The sequence below is a fragment of the Heptranchias perlo genome, chromosome 5, assembly GCF_035084215.1.
Source record: "Heptranchias perlo isolate sHepPer1 chromosome 5, sHepPer1.hap1, whole genome shotgun sequence".
Taxonomy (NCBI): domain Eukaryota; kingdom Metazoa; phylum Chordata; class Chondrichthyes; order Hexanchiformes; family Hexanchidae; genus Heptranchias; species Heptranchias perlo.
The window spans coordinates 6,332,860-6,348,240 of record NC_090329.1 but is presented as its reverse complement, the minus strand read 5'-3'; the positions used below and the strand labels follow the sequence as shown (position 1 = coordinate 6,348,240).

Below are 15,381 nucleotides of genomic sequence, written 5' to 3'. Positions count from 1 at the left end.
CACCAGCCAAGCGAAGAAGAAAAGGTAACACTTGCTTTGCACAAAGAATTCTGTAAAAATAATGATTAAAATAACAGATTGAGGCAGGCCCACAACTCAGCCTTAAAGTGAGGCAAGCTCACGACTCAGCCTTAAAGTGAGGCAAGCTCACGACTCAGCCTTAAATTGAGGCAAGCTCGCGGCTCAGCCTTAAATTGAGGCAAGCTCGCGGCTCAGCCTTAAATTGAGGCAAGCTCGCGGCTCAGCCTTAAATTGAGGCAGGCCCACAACTCAGCCTTAAATTGAGGCAAGCTCGCGGCTCAGCCTTAAATTGAGGCAAGCTCGCGGCTCAGCCTTAAAGTGAGGCAAGCTCGCGTCTCAGCCTTAAATTGAGGCAAACTCGCGGCTCAGCCTTAAATTGAGGCAGGCCCGCAACTCAGCCTTAAATTGAGGCAAGCTCACGGATCAGCCTTAAATTGAGGCAAGCTCGCGACTCAGCCGTAAATTGAGGCAAGCTCGCGACTCAGCCGTAAATTGAGGCAAGCTCGCGACTCAGCCTTAAATTGAGGCAAGCTCGCGACTCAGCCTTAAATTGAGGCAAGCTCGCGACTCAGCCTTAAATTGAGGCAAGCTCGCGACTCAGCCTTAAACTGAGGCAAGCTCGCGGATCAGCCTTAAATTGAGGCAAGCTCGCGGCTCAGCCTTAAATTGAGGCAAGCTCGCGGCTCAGCCTTAAATTGAGGCAAGCTCACGGATCAGCCTTAAATTGAGGCAAGCTCGCGACTCAGCCTTAAATTGAGGCAAGCTCGCGACTCAGCCTTAAACTGAGGCAAGCTCGCGACTCAGCCTTAAACTGAGGCAAGCTCGCGACTCAGCCTTAAACTGAGGCAAGCTCGCGACTCAGCCTTAAATTGAGGCAAGCTCGCGGATCAGCCTTAAATTGAGGCAAGCTCGCGACTCAGCCTTAAACTGAGGCAAGCTCGCGGATCAGCCTTAAATTGAGGCAAGCCCGCGACTCAGCCTTAAATTGAGGCAAGCTCGCGACTCAGCCTTAAACTGAGGCAAGCTCGCGGATCAGCCTTAAATTGAGGCAAGCTCGCGACTCAGCCTTAAATTGAGGCAAGCTCACGGATCAGCCTTAGAGTGAGGCAAGCTCGCGACTCAGCCTTAAATTGAGGCAAGCTCACGGATCAGCCTTAAATTGAGGCAAGCTCGCGGCTCAGCCTTAAACTGAGGCAAGCCCGCGACTCAGCCTGAAATTGAGGCAAGCTCGCGGATCAGCCTTAAATTGAGGCAAGCTCGCGACTCAGCCTTAAATTGAGGCAAGCTCGCGACTCAGCCTTAAATTGAGGCAGGCTCGCGACTCAGCCTTAAATTGAGGCAAGCTCGCGACTCAGCCTTAAATTGAGGCAAGCTCGCGACTCAGCTTTAAATTGAGGCAAGCTCGCGACTCAGCCTTAAATTGAGGCAAGCTCGCGACTCAGCCTTAGATTGAGGCAAGCTCGCGACTCAGCCTTAGATTGAGGCAAGCTCGCGACTCAGCCTTAGATTGAGGCAAGCTCGCGACTCAGCCTTAGATTGAGGCAAGCTCGCGACTCAGCCTTAAAGTGAGGCAAGCCCGCGACTCAGCCTTAAAGTGAGGCAAGCTCGCGGATCAGCCTTAAACTGAGGCAAGCTCGCGACTCAGCCTGAAATTGAGGCAAGCTCGCGACTCAGCCTGAAATTGAGGCAAGCCCGCGGCTCAGCCTTAAATTGAGGCAAGCTCCCGGATCAGCCTTAAATTGAGGCAAGCCCGCGACTCAGCCTTAAACTGAGGCAAGCTCGCGGCTCAGCCTTAAACTGAGGCAAGCTCGCGACTCAGCCTTAAACTGAGGCAAGCTCGCGACTCAGCCTTAAACTGAGGCAAGCTCGCGACTCAGCCTTAAATTGAGGCAAGCTCGCGACTCAGCCTTAAATTGAGGCAAGCTCGCGACTCAGCCTTAAATTGAGGCAAGCTCGCGACTCAGCCTTAAATTGAGGCAAGCTCGCGACTCAGCCTTAAATTGAGGCAAGCTCGCGACTCAGCCTTAAATTGAGGCAAGCTCGCGACTCAGCCTTAAATTGAGGCAAGCTCGCGGCTCAGCCTTAAATTGAGGCAAGCTCGCGGCTCAGCCTTAAATTGAGGCAAGCTCGCGGCTCAGCCTTAAATTGAGGCAAGCTCGCGACTCAGCCTTAAATTGAGGCAAGCTCGCGACTCAGCCTTAAATTGAGGCAAGCTCGCGACTCAGCCTTAAATTGAGGCAAGCTCGCGACTCAGCCTTAAATTGAGGCAAGCTCGCGACTCAGCCTTAAATTGAGGCAAGCTCGCGACTCAGCCTTAAATTGAGGCAAGCTCACGGATCAGCCTTAAACTGAGGCAAGCCCACGACTCAGCCTTAAATTGAGGAAGGCCCACGACTCAGCCTTAAATTGAGGCAGGCCCGCGACTCAGCCTTAAAGTGAGGCAAGCCCGCGACTCAGCCTTAAAGTGAGGCAAGCTCGCGACTCAGCCTTAAATTGAGGCAAGCTCGCGACTCAGCCTTAAATTGAGGCAAGCTCGCGACTCAGCCTTAAATTGAGGCAAGCTCGCGACTCAGCCTTAAATTGAGGCAAGCTCGCGACTCAGCCTTAAATTGAGGCAAGCTCGCGACTCAGCCTTAAATTGAGGCAAGCTCGCGACTCAGCCTTAAATTGAGGCAAGCTCGCGACACAGCCTTAAATTGAGGCAAGCTCGCGACTCAGCCTTAAATTGAGGCAAGCTCGCGACTCAGCCTTAAATTGAGGCAAGCTCGCGACTCAGCCTTAAATTGAGGCAAGCTCGCGACTCAGCCTTAAATTGAGGCAAGCTCGCGACTCAGCCTTAAATTGAGGCAAGCTCGCGACTCAGCCTTAAATTGAGGCAAGCTCGCGACTCAGCCTTAAATTGAGGCAAGCTCGCGACTCAGCCTTAAATTGAGGCAAGCTCGCGACTCAGCCTTAAATTGAGGCAAGCTCGCGACTCAGCCTTAAATTGAGGCAAGCTCGCGACTCAGCCTTAAATTGAGGCAAGCTCGCGACTCAGCCTTAAATTGAGGCAAGCTCGCGGCTCAGCCTTAAATTGAGGCAAGCTCGCGGCTCAGCCTTAAATTGAGGCAAGCTCGCGGCTCAGCCTTAAATTGAGGCAAGCTCGCGGCTCAGCCTTAAATTGAGGCAAGCTCGCGGCTCAGCCTTAAATTGAGGCAAGCTCGCGGCTCAGCGTTAAATTGAGGCAAGCTCGCGGATCAGCCTTAAAGTGAGGCAAGCTCGCGACTCAGCCTTAAATTGAGGCAAGCTCGCGACTCAGCCTTAAATTGAGGCAAGCTCACGGATCAGCCTTAAATTGAGGCAAGCTCGCGACTCAGCCTTAAATTGAGGCAAGCTCGCGACTCAGCCTTAAATTGAGGCAAGCTCGCGGATCAGCATTAAATTGAGGCAAGCTCGCGACTCAGCCTTAAATTGAGGCAAGCTCGCGGATCAGCCTTAAATTGAGGCAAGCTGGCGACTCAGCCTTAAATTGAGGCAAGCTCGCGGCTCAGCCTTAAAGTGAGACAAGCTCGCGGATCAGCCTTAAAGTGAGACAAGCTCGCGACTCAGCCTTAAACTGAGGCAAGCTCGCGACTCAGCCTTAAACTGAGGCAAGCTCGCGACTCAGCCTTAAACTGAGGCAAGCTCGCGACTCAGCCTTAAAGTGAGGCAAGCTCACGGCTCAGCCTTAAATTGAGGCAAGCTCGCAACTCAGCCTTAAATTGAGGCAAGCTCGCGGCTCAGCCTTAAACTGAGGCAAGCTCACGGCTCAGCCTTAAATTGAGGCAAGCACACGGCTCAGCCTTAAATTGAGGCAAGCTCGCGACTCAGCCTTAAATTGAGGCAAGCTCGCGACTCAGCCTTAAACTGAGGCAAGCTCACGGATCAGCCTTAAACTGAGGCAAGCTCGCGACTCAGCCTTAAATTGAGGCAAGCTCGCGACTCAGCCTTAAACTGAGGCAAGCTCATGGATCAGCCTTAAACTGAGGCAAGCTCGCGGATCAGCCTTAAACTGAGGCAAGCTCGCGGCTCAGCCTTAAATTGAGGCAAGCACACGGCTCAGCCTTAAATTGAGGCAAGCTCACGGCTCAGCCTTAAATTGAGGCAAGCTCACGGATCAGCCTTAAATTGAGGCAAGCTCACGGATCAGCCTTAAATTGAGGCAAGCTCGCGGATCAGCCTTAAATTGAGGCAAGCTCACGGATCAGCCTTAAATTGAGGCAAGCTCGCGACTCAGCCTTAAACTGAGGCATGCTCACGGATCAGCCTTAAACTGAGGCAAGCTCGCGGATCAACCTTAAACTGAGGCAAGCTCGCGGCTCAGCCTTAAATTGAGGCAAGCACACGGCTCAGCCTTAAATTGAGGCAAGCTCACGGCTCAGCCTTAAATTGAGGCAAGTTCACGGATCAGCCTTAAATTGAGGCAAGCTCGCGACTCAGCCTTAAATTGAGGCAAGCTCACGGATCAGCCTTAAACTGAGGCAAGCTCGCGGATCAGCCTTAAATTGAGGCAGGCCCGCGGATCAGTCTTAAACTGAGGCAAGCTCGCGGATCAGCCTTAAAGTGAGGCAAGCTCACGGCTCAGCCTTAAATTGAGGCAAGCTCACGGCTCAGCCTTAAATTGAGGCAAGCTCACGGATCAGCCTTAAACTGAGGCAAGCTCGCGACTCAGCCTTAAATTGAGGCAAGCTCGCGGATCAGTCTTAAATTGAGGCAAGCTCACGGCTCAGCCTTAAATTGAGGCAAGCTCACGGATCAGTCTTAAATTGAGGCAAGCTCACGGCTCAGCCTTAAATTGAGGCAAGCTCGCGGATCAGTCTTAAATTGAGGCAAGCTCACGGCTCAGCCTTAAATTGAGGCAAGCTCACGGATCAGCCTTAAACTGAGGCAAGCTCACGGCTCAGCCTTAAATTGAGGCAAGCTCGCAACTCAGCCTTAAATTGAGGCAAGCTCGCGGATCAGCCTTAAACTGAGGCAAGCTCGCGGCTCAGCCTTAAATTGAGGCAAGCTCACGGCTCAGCCTTAAAGTGAGGCAAGCTCGCGGATCAGCCTTAAAGGTGGGTACTTGAATTTGGAGGCTCGGGAGAAGCACTATTTGAATTTCTAATGCAGCCTTTACCACCTTACAACATACGCCAGGGTCATTAGATCACTGACAGACTGAACCTTATCTTTCTATGGAAAGACCGCCAACATGGTGACGACACTGTAACACATCAGAGAAATACTCAATTAAGCTCAATTAACGGTATTATTCATCAAACCAAAACAAACTACCCCAGTCCCAAACCAGGGATTTTCTTCTTTTATTTATTAGATGCCAAACAACATGGCCAGATGCAAATGCTACAAAGATTGATGTCTCACAAATCTGGCCATTGCCATTGTTGAAAGCATGAAACCACAAATAAATTTGTACTGGGGGCTGACACTGCGATTCAGTGAATAACCATAGCCTAAATCATGTTCCAGTAATCCTGGTCAATACAAGAGTATAATCTTTCCACAGGCAGAAAACTCCCTTTTGTTTAAAGCTGCTTGACTACTAAAACACAAAGTAGGCTTTCCATTCACATCAGTTGCAGTTAAGATCGAAAATATCCAACCCAAAAACTCAGTACAGTGGGGAAACCAAAAGACCCCTAATTTAGGAACACAGATCGAGAAAGTGATAGCTTGCATTATAGCATACAGAATAAGAGATAAGAAAGAAGGGAAAATATGGAGGCTGAGAGAAGTGTGAGATAGAGGAGACAGCAAGAGAGATAGAGGGAGACAAAGAGAAGAGAAGAAATGTAGAGATAGATAAAGAGAGACAAGGTGAAAGAGAGAAAAGCAGAAAGAGATTTAAAGAAATGATGAGGGAGAGAGAAAGAAAGCTTGAGATGTTAAGCTTGAGAGAGGAAGAAAACAGAGAAAGGAAAGAAAATTGCGAAACAAATGATAATGCGTAAAAGATAAAGTGCACCAGGAAGAAAAAAGTGAAAAGGGGGCAAGAGATAAACCAAACGAAAAAAGTGTGATAGGAGAAGAGAAAGAGTACAAGAGGCTGATATAAACGAGTGACAAACAAGGAGAGAGAAATGTGGGAAACAAGAGAAAGGCAAAGTGTCAGAGCTGGAGATACAAAAGTCAGGAAGAATGTGAAAACTGATTAGGGTGAGACAGTAACAGAGAGTAAAGACAAACAAACGTGAGATAAGGACAGAAAAAGAGACAAGGCAGAAGGAGAAAGATTAGGAACGATATGAAGAGAGGGACAAAACGTGAACAAAAAAAGAGAGAAGAGCGAGCAAAGAAAGAGATGAAGAAAAAGGATGGAGCAAGAAAGCAAACGAGAGAAAAAGGAGAGAATGTGAAAATAGATTAGACAGAGAGAGAGAGAGACATACAGATACATGAACACAAAGGCAGACTGAGGCACAAAGACCAATGATTTTCCAGCTTTCTGTGTGGGGGACTTGTGAAAATATTGGCACACTTCCAGGCATGCTGGCCTAAAAAAAAAACGGGCACTGAAGGGTCCAAATGGTGTGCGGTGCACCGGGAAATCACCGTATGACAAATTGGTTAGGTCGAACTCGAATTGTCGCGGGCGGGCGGCTGAAACTAGCGCTAAAGCCCACTGCCTATGCGAACGGAGGGCCTAACGGCCATTTCAGGTCCATTTGCGAAATTGGATCACGACTGACCGCAGAATGAGGTCAGTTTTCTCGGACCTAAAGCAGCGGTGCTTAATGGGACCACTGGAGGTCGCCATGAAAAACATTTTACTTGCCTGAATGCGGAGCCAGGAGAAGCAGGAGCGCTCACCCCTTCCTGAACTCCTAACCCCCCCTAACCCCCCCAAACCAGACTTATTGTAGGCCCGGTGCCAGCAACCCTGCCGGCCAACGTTCCTCCTCTTTGCCACCGGTGAACTGTCTTTCAGGGCGCCACTAGCACTCCCTTTGCGCCGGTTGCAAACTGGCGCAAGAGGCCCAATTTTCGGTGGTCCTCCTGCGCATCAGTTACGCCGCGGTTTTGCCGCTGCTGGGTTCACTCCTGAATTCAGGCACAAACCAATTTCTCAGTCCTAACTCCTGAAAGACAGTATTAGATACCCAAAGGAAAACAGTACCGTCACTGTAGAATTTTTTTTTTGCATATACTGCATTAGTGGGTCAGCAAACACAGAAGAAAATACAGAGAAATATAGAATACGTTATTCGAGACACCCTGCTTTGCCGCACAGGGTATGGGTAGCCTCGGGTGGACGGAAATCTGATGGCTCTGTACACTCCTGGGGTCTCGTGCTCTCTCGCCCTGTTTCTTGCTTCTCCGTTTTTCTCTGTCTCTCACAATGATTTTTTTTTTGAACCTCGGCTTCTTTCTTGTTGAGGTGCAGGAGGCACTGTACATGAGGAGACAGGGGGAGCCGTTGAACAGCCAAGAGCTGAACAGCAAGCACACTGCTAGCTGCTAAGGATACCGAGGTAATTTTCTGGAGACTCCACTACCAACGTAAAGTCTCATTCGACAGGAGTCCAGAGTGGATGTCGGAAAAATTGCTAATGCCACAAACGGGGCATGCTGACTTCCACACACAATTCTAGGGTCTGCACTCCTGCCAAGCGGGACTCTGCGCCAGAAGGTCTTTGAACATTTTCCCTGATGACTGCATAAATTACCTTTTATAGTCAACAGCACTTCTCCACAGATCTGGGACTTTACAGCATCTCTGAGGGCTTTTTTTGGGCCCTATTTGTCACCACCTTTGGGCTGTCACCCAGCCATCCAAGTTTGTTCTGATTCCTGCATTTCCTCTGCTATGGGCTGAACAGAGATTAGGGTAACACAGCTGCTGGCTACCAAGATTAAGGCTTTCCCCTAATCCTGAGCCCAGAGGGAAGCACCGCCAATTATAAAAGACATCTTTTACAGTTAGTAGCTCTCCTCTTTTGGCCAGGCATCTTTCAGGCTTCTCTGATGGTTTCTTTGGGGCCAATGTGTTTGTCTTGGGCAAAACTCTGATGACCTCATGAAGCCCCTGGGATCCCCACCTGGACCCCAGATTGAAAGCCTATAGCACTGATAGAATGACACATAAACAGAGGTAAAGAGACACAAACAGATTGAAAAAGAGAGGGACACACAGAGAAGTCAACAGTAACAATATGCATTTGTACTGCACTTTTAAGATAGTAAATGCCCCAAGGCACTTAACAGAGGAGAAAAAAACAGACACGAAGCAGTAGTAAAGAGTTAGGGGAGGTGGGCCAAAGGCACGTTCAGAAAGTCGGATTTTGAGGAGGCTTTTGAAAGTGGTAATAAAGCAAAAGGTTTAAGGAGAAAAATCCAAAATGTAGGACCAAGTCAGCTGGCACCAAAGGTGGAACAAAGCAAGGGATGGATGCTCAGGAGGCTGGAAGAAGGGAGGGACGTAGGGCTGTGGAGGAGCTTGCAAAGGTAGGGAAGGGTGAAGTTGTGGGGGGATTTGTAAACAAAGATGAGGATGTCGAATTCAATCTTGCTGGGGAATGGAGAACCACTGGTCAGCAGAGCAAGGGTGACTGGTGCATAATAGGATGTGGTCAAGAGAGTTTTGGATGAGTTGGGGTGAGCTTGGAAGGTCAGCAAGAAGATAAAGGTGCCCATCAGAGTTTCACTAGTGGAGGGGTTGAGGTAAGGGTGGAGGTGGGTGATATTGCAGAGGTGGAAATAGGTAGTCTTGGTAATGGGTAGGAAATGAGGTTTCAAGCTCAGTTCAGTCAGATAGGACACTAAGGTTTTGCCCTGTCGGGTTCAGTCTGAGGTGGACACTCCTCCTCCCAGTTCTGACGAAGGGTCATCGACCTGCAACGTTAACTCTGTTTCTTTTTCCACAGATGCTGCCTGATTTGCTGAGTATTTCTAGCATTTTCCCTCTCTTTTTCAATCTGTTTGTGTCTCTTTACCTCTGTTTATGTGTCATTCTATCAGTGCTATAGGCTTTCAATCTGGGGTCCAGGTGGGGATCCCAAGGGCTTCATGAGGTCATCAGAGTTTTGCCCAAGACAAACACAATGGCCCCAAAGAAACCATCAGAGAAGCCTGAAAGATGCCAGGCCAAAAGAGGAGAGCTACTAATTGTAAAGAGTTGGAGATGGGATTGGAGGCTAGGGTTTTTGGCATGGATTGAACAGGGTGGTTTTCGTATTGGCCAGAGGTGGAGATGGGATTGGAGGCTAGGGTTTTTGGCATGGATTGAACAGGGTGGTTTTCATATTGGCAATATGAACGTGGAGAAAGGTCTGGTTCATCTGCCACTTTACGTTGGATAAAGAGTCAGACGGCATATTGATGGTATAGACTCGTGGATGCTCATGGAGAGGTAAAACTGGGTGCTCTCAGCATACATATAGAAACTGAACCCACATCTATGGATGATGTTGCCAAGCGGCAACATGTAGGTAAAGAATATGAGGGGCAAATGTAGCCTTTGAGGCACTCCTAAGGTGACCGTGTGGGGAGGGAGGAGAAGACATTGCAAGAGATGCGCTGTATATGTTGGGACGGGGACAAATGGAACCAAGCAAGAGTGGCGGCAAAAAGGTGGATCATGAAGGAGAGGCAGTGGAGGAGGTGAAGGGGTCACTGTATCAAATGCTGCTGAGGATCATTACCTTTTGCCTAATAGGCACTGGTGATTCCATGTTCCAGGATAGCAAAACACTTTCACACAACAAAATGTACGAGCAAGCAAAAACAAGCAGCCTCCCACCGACGGATACACAAACTAATCCTTGACCTTGGCACAATTGAACACGACTTAGCAAGTGGGTAACTGCACCACAAAACAAGAAATGTCTCACATTTCCTGACCTTACAACTGGAACTAAATAACAAAGAATATTTCCTAAGTACTGTATTCCAATACTACAAAGGTTTTCTCTGTATTGTTGCGTGTTTAAAAAATTCTGAAGGCAACAGAGAGTCTAACCACCTCCCCTTGACATTCAACGGCATTACCGTCGCCGAATCCCCCACCATCAACATCCTGGGGGTCACCAGAAACTTAACTGGACCAGCCACATAAATACTGTGGCTACAAGAGCAGGTCAGAGGCTGGGTATTCTGCGGTGAGTGACTCACCTCCTGACTCCCCAAAGCCTTTCCACCATCTAAAAGGCACAAGTCAGGAGTGTGATGGAATACTCTCCACTTGCCTGGATGAATGCAGCTCCAACAACACTCAAAAAGCTCGACACCATCCAGGACAAAGCAGCCCGCTTGATTGGCACCCCATCCACCACCCTAAACATTCACTCCCTTCACCACCGGCGCACCGTGGCTGCAGTGTGTACCATCCACAGGATGCACTGCAGCAACTCGCCAAGGCATCTTCGACAGCACCTCCCAAACCCGCAACCTCTACCACCTAGAAGGGCAAGGGCAGCAGATGCATGGGAACAACACCACCTGCACGTTCCCCTCCAAGTCATACACCATTGCGACTTGGAAATATATCGCCGTGCCTTCATCGTTGCTGGGTCAAAATCCTGGAACTCCCTTCCTAACAGCACTGCGGGAGAACCTTCACCACATGGACTGCAACGGTTCAAGGTGGCGGCTCACTACCACCTTCTCAAGGGCAATTAGGGATGGGCAATAAATGCCGGCCTTGCCAGCGACGCCCACATCCCATGAACGAATAAAAAAAAAGCTCCAGTCTCACACTTTTCTACATAATGAATCTCAAATACTTTATTTTCATGTCAACAATACACAATTATGACGGATTGTTTCTGAACACAAACGATATGGGTGAGTGGAAGAATCCATTAATAATGTCTGTGTTTTAATGTTAGGGCAAGCAGTCACACAACCAATAATCTGTAATATTGTGAATGACCTAATGAGGAAGAATTTATGCAGTGTTCGCAGAGACCGTGAGCTAAGATTCTAGTGGAAGTGTTACAAGAAGTTTCTTTCCTCAACTATACACTAGGTGAAAATGATTAGTAAATTTGGTGCAGAAATCACCAGGTCTCAGTGTATGTCTATGTATTTATTGAAGTACTGGGTAAAATAAAAGTGTTCCATTTTGTTGGTGATCTGATACTTGCAGTGTTAGAATCATAGAAAGGTTACAGCACGGAATTGGTCAGACTTGATGCCAAAAATAAACATAGAATTACAACAATCATCAAAGCAACAGCAATCTGAACCAGTGCTAAGGTATCAATGAAATTCTACATTAACACTGGTACGCTGAGAAATTCAGTTCACTATTTATGACGTATAGAAGGTGAATCAGGATGGGAAAGAAAGTTCTAACACAGAACTCTGCATGGTCATGGACCACTGCAGTTTTTTTTAAACCAATTTGAGGTTAGCAATAAATCCATACAAAATTATGGTCAATGGTGAAACGAGCTATGGTAGTTTGAAATATTACTATGCCAACTTATTTGTTGGCAAAACAGGGCTTAGGACTTGATATACACGCTCCTGACATAGAAAGGTAGGAACAGGAGTACTTAAGAACATAAGAAATAGGAGCAGGCGTAGGCCATACGGCCACTCGAGCCTGCTCCGCCATTCAATTAGATCATGGCTGATCTGTACCTCAACTCCAGTTATTCACCTTTGCTCTATATCCCTTGATGCCCTTACCTAAAAAAAAATCTATCGAACCGCCTTGAAAATACAACTGACCAGCATCCACAGGCTTTTGGGGGAAGAGGGTTTGAGGTTTCTACTACCCTTTGTTTGAAAAACCTGATGTCACTCCTAAATGAGCCGGCACTAATTTTAAGATTGTGCCCCCCTTGTTTTGAATCCCCCCCACTAGAGGAAACAGTTTCTCTGTATTTACCCTTTCGAATCCTTTTATCATTTTAAACACCTCAATCTTCTAAACACAGGGGAGTACAAGCCAAGTTTATGCAACCTGTCCTCATAATTTAACCCAGTATCATTCTGGTAAATCTACGCTGTACCCCCTCCATGGCCAGTATATCCTTCCTGAGGTACGGTGCCCAAAGCTGAATGCAGTACTCCAGATGGAGTCCGACCAAGGCTCAGTACAACTGAAGCATCACTTACTCCCCCTCAATGTATTGCAGCCCCCTTGAGATAAAGACCAACATTCCATTAGCTTTTTTGATTACTTTTTGTACCTGCGCAATAGCTTTTAGTGATTTGTGTACCTGGACACCCAAATCCTCCACAGTTCCTAATCTTTCACTATTAACAAAATATTCTGATTTGTCTTTCTTAGATCCAAAGTGGATGACCTCACACTTCCCCATATTGAACTCCATCTGCCACAGTCTTGCCCGTTTACTTAATCTGTCCATGCTCCTTTGTAACTTCCTACTCCCATCTACATAACTTATTGTGCCTCCTAACTCAGTGTCATCTGCAAACTTGGATACGCAACTAGCTCATACTTGTTTTAAGTGTTCAGTCACTCTGTCCCTGATGATAGATTCCAGTAACTTCCCCCACAACTGATGTTAAACTGATAGTGCAAATTCACTAGCCCTGTACCTCCGCATGGTCAATATATCCTTCCTGAGGTTAGGTGTCCAAAACCGAACACGGTGCACCAGATGATCAAAATCTAAACTAAACGCACACTGCAAAATCCGAGATGTCTTAACTGGATTTGTAATTGCTCTTTGGATTAGGAATGCAAAACTGAAAAATCAAAATTTCCACTGCTTCAATGGTCTGATCATTTTTGACCGGGGCCAGCAGAAAATATTACTTCACTGATCCTAAGAACCAGGGGAGGAATATACAGGCATCCAACTACTTGAAAAATTCTGCTTAGAAATATTTATTCTAATTTGTGCCAGAATATTGATGCAATGAAATGGACTGAAAATTGAAATGGGAAAAGAGCAAACAGTTAAAATAGGAATAAATGCTTAGCAAATTTTGTAAAAAGGGGTTTTTTTTTGGGGGGGGGTGAACATACAAAAATCCAGAAAACTACCAGAAGAAAAATTGTCCCCAACTTGTATGATTATAGTAACTGAACTCAGGACTAGCAGCTCACTATTCCTATTCAACCAGTTCCCAAAACTAAAACTTTTTCACTTGGGTATTTGCTGCAGCACGACCACAGATCCTGATGTCCCTCATGTTCGGAGACCGTCCCTGAATTTCCTTAATAACCTTGAATCCTGGATCAGTCCATTTTTGCCATTCTAACTAAAGCCAACACTGATTTAAAAAAAATACACTGCGCCTGTGCCAAAACAAAGCTTTATCCCTGATTCAGACCAAAATGTTTCACCTACATTCAGAAAGTTAGCTTGGATGGAAAATGTTGTATAGTCATAGTGAGAGGAATGTCAGTTCTAGCACTGTCCTCGAAAGGGTTGAAAGTTTGATCTCTGCTCCTACTGTACCTTCCTGTAACAAGAAAAACTTTGCACACCACACACTATTTCAATTTTTTAAAACTATCCAAATGCCATTTCCTTGCCTTATTTTACTAATTTTGCAACATCACACATCATGTATAGTTATATCCCCATCTCAGAAACACCAAACATTGCCAGATTGACATGTAGGTGGCACTTAAATATTAAATCACAACATAAACTGGTAGGTCTTCAAAAAGACTGTAAATGGATCACGTCAAAACGGGGAGAGAGAGAGAGAGAGAGAGCACACCCTGAGAGAAAAAGCTGCAAAATGATTTTCTCCGCCAGAGTAACAAGAAGAAAAAATATATATATATTACAAGAAACACTGCTTTGTGTACAATCAGTGCAAGAGGTCTCTTTTTTTTTTCCAGAAAGCCTCCCTTGAAATCAGGCGGAAAACAAGATGCAAATCCAAAAACACATTTACTTGTTTCTACAATGCAAACTACGATTGAAATGCAAAATATATAAAGTATTGTCTGTACTGTTGGAGATTGCACTGCTGCCCGTCCACCGCCCGGAATCACACTACAACCGGAGGCAGTCACCTCCAGACTGAATCCTACATCACTCCCACCTAGTCGCCTTCTTGTGGAACAACATAAAATAACATTTTATATATATCCACATATATATATATTTAATGATCTGAACTCACGAGAATGTTTAATGCAGCAATGCCTCACTCACCTCGCCAAAAATAAAAATCCTGATAGCAGAAGTAGGGGGAAAAAACACACACAGAAAAAGAAATCCCTTCTCCTCCTCTCCGGGACAAGCGGCGAGCAGAGACCCGGACTTCAGCTCCCTCTGAGTCTGATAACCTAGTGCAGAAAGAGAGAGAGAGAGAGAGATGAGAGGACCAGGGGGAGAGGGAAAGGAGCAACGTGGGGCTGAGGATCCGCTTTATAGTCCCGGCAACGTCACATAACACAGCTCGCAACTCACCGCGGGTCGTGGCCGGGTGCTCACTCTCCCTCTCCTCTCACTCTCCACTCCCTCTCCTCTCACTCTCCCCTCACTCTCCCTCTCCTCTCACTCTCCCTCTCCCTCCTCCTCACACTCCCTCTCCTCTCCCTCTCACACTCCCTCTCCTCTCCCTCTCCACTCACTCTCCTCCTCACTCTCCCTCTCCCTCTCCACTCCCTCTCACTCTCCCTCTCCTCTCCTCCCTCCACTCCCTCTCCCTCTCACTCTCCCTCTCCACTCCCTCTCCTCTCACTCTCCCTCTCCACTCCCTCTCACTCTCCCTCTCCTCTCCCTCTCCCCTCACTCTCCCTCTCCTCTCCCTCTCCCCTCACTCTCCCTCTCCTCTCACTCTCCCTCTCCCTCCTCCTCACACTCCCTCTCCTCCACTCCCTCTCCTCTCACTCTCCCTCTCACTCTCACTCTCCTGCACTCCCTCTCCTCTCCCTCTCACTCTCCCTCTCCCTCCTCCTCACACTCCCTCTCCTCCACTCCCTCTCACTCTCCCTCTCACTCTCACTCTCCTCCACTCCCTCTCCTCTCACTCTCCCTCTCACTCTCACTCTCCTCCACTCCCTCTCCTCTCACTCTCCCTCTCACTCTCCTCCACTCCCTCTCCCTCTCCACTCTCTCCCTCTCACACTCCCTCTCCTCTCCCTCTCACACTCCCTCTCCCTCTCCCTCTCCACTCCCTCCCTCTCACACTCCCTCTCCTCCACTCCCTCTCACTCTCCCTCTCCCTCTCACTCTCCTCCACTCCCTCTCCCTCTCCACTCCCTCCCTCTCACACTCCCTCTCCTCCACTCCCTCTCCTCTCACTCTCCCTCTCCACTCCCTCCACTCCCTCTCACACTCCCTCTCCCTCTCCTCTCCCCACACTCCCTCTCCTCTCACTCTCCCTCTCCACTCCCTCCTCACACTCCCTCTCACACTCCCTCTCCCTCTCCTCTCCCCACACTCCCTCTCCCTC

General features: G+C 47.9%; 1 protein-coding gene across 1 annotated transcript in view; it reads right to left on the bottom strand.

The window, feature by feature from the left end:
* elovl5 (ELOVL fatty acid elongase 5) overlaps positions 1-14,467 on the bottom strand; it is a 98,773-nt gene extending 84,306 nt beyond the window's left edge. The window contains exons 1-2 of the mRNA XM_067983995.1: positions 14,394-14,467; positions 14,136-14,269 (exon numbers count right to left, since the gene is read on the bottom strand). The gene's annotated coding sequence lies outside the window, so the exon portion shown is untranslated. The remainder of the gene's footprint in view (positions 1-14,135; positions 14,270-14,393) is intronic.
* Between the last annotated feature and the right edge of the window lie 914 nt (positions 14,468-15,381).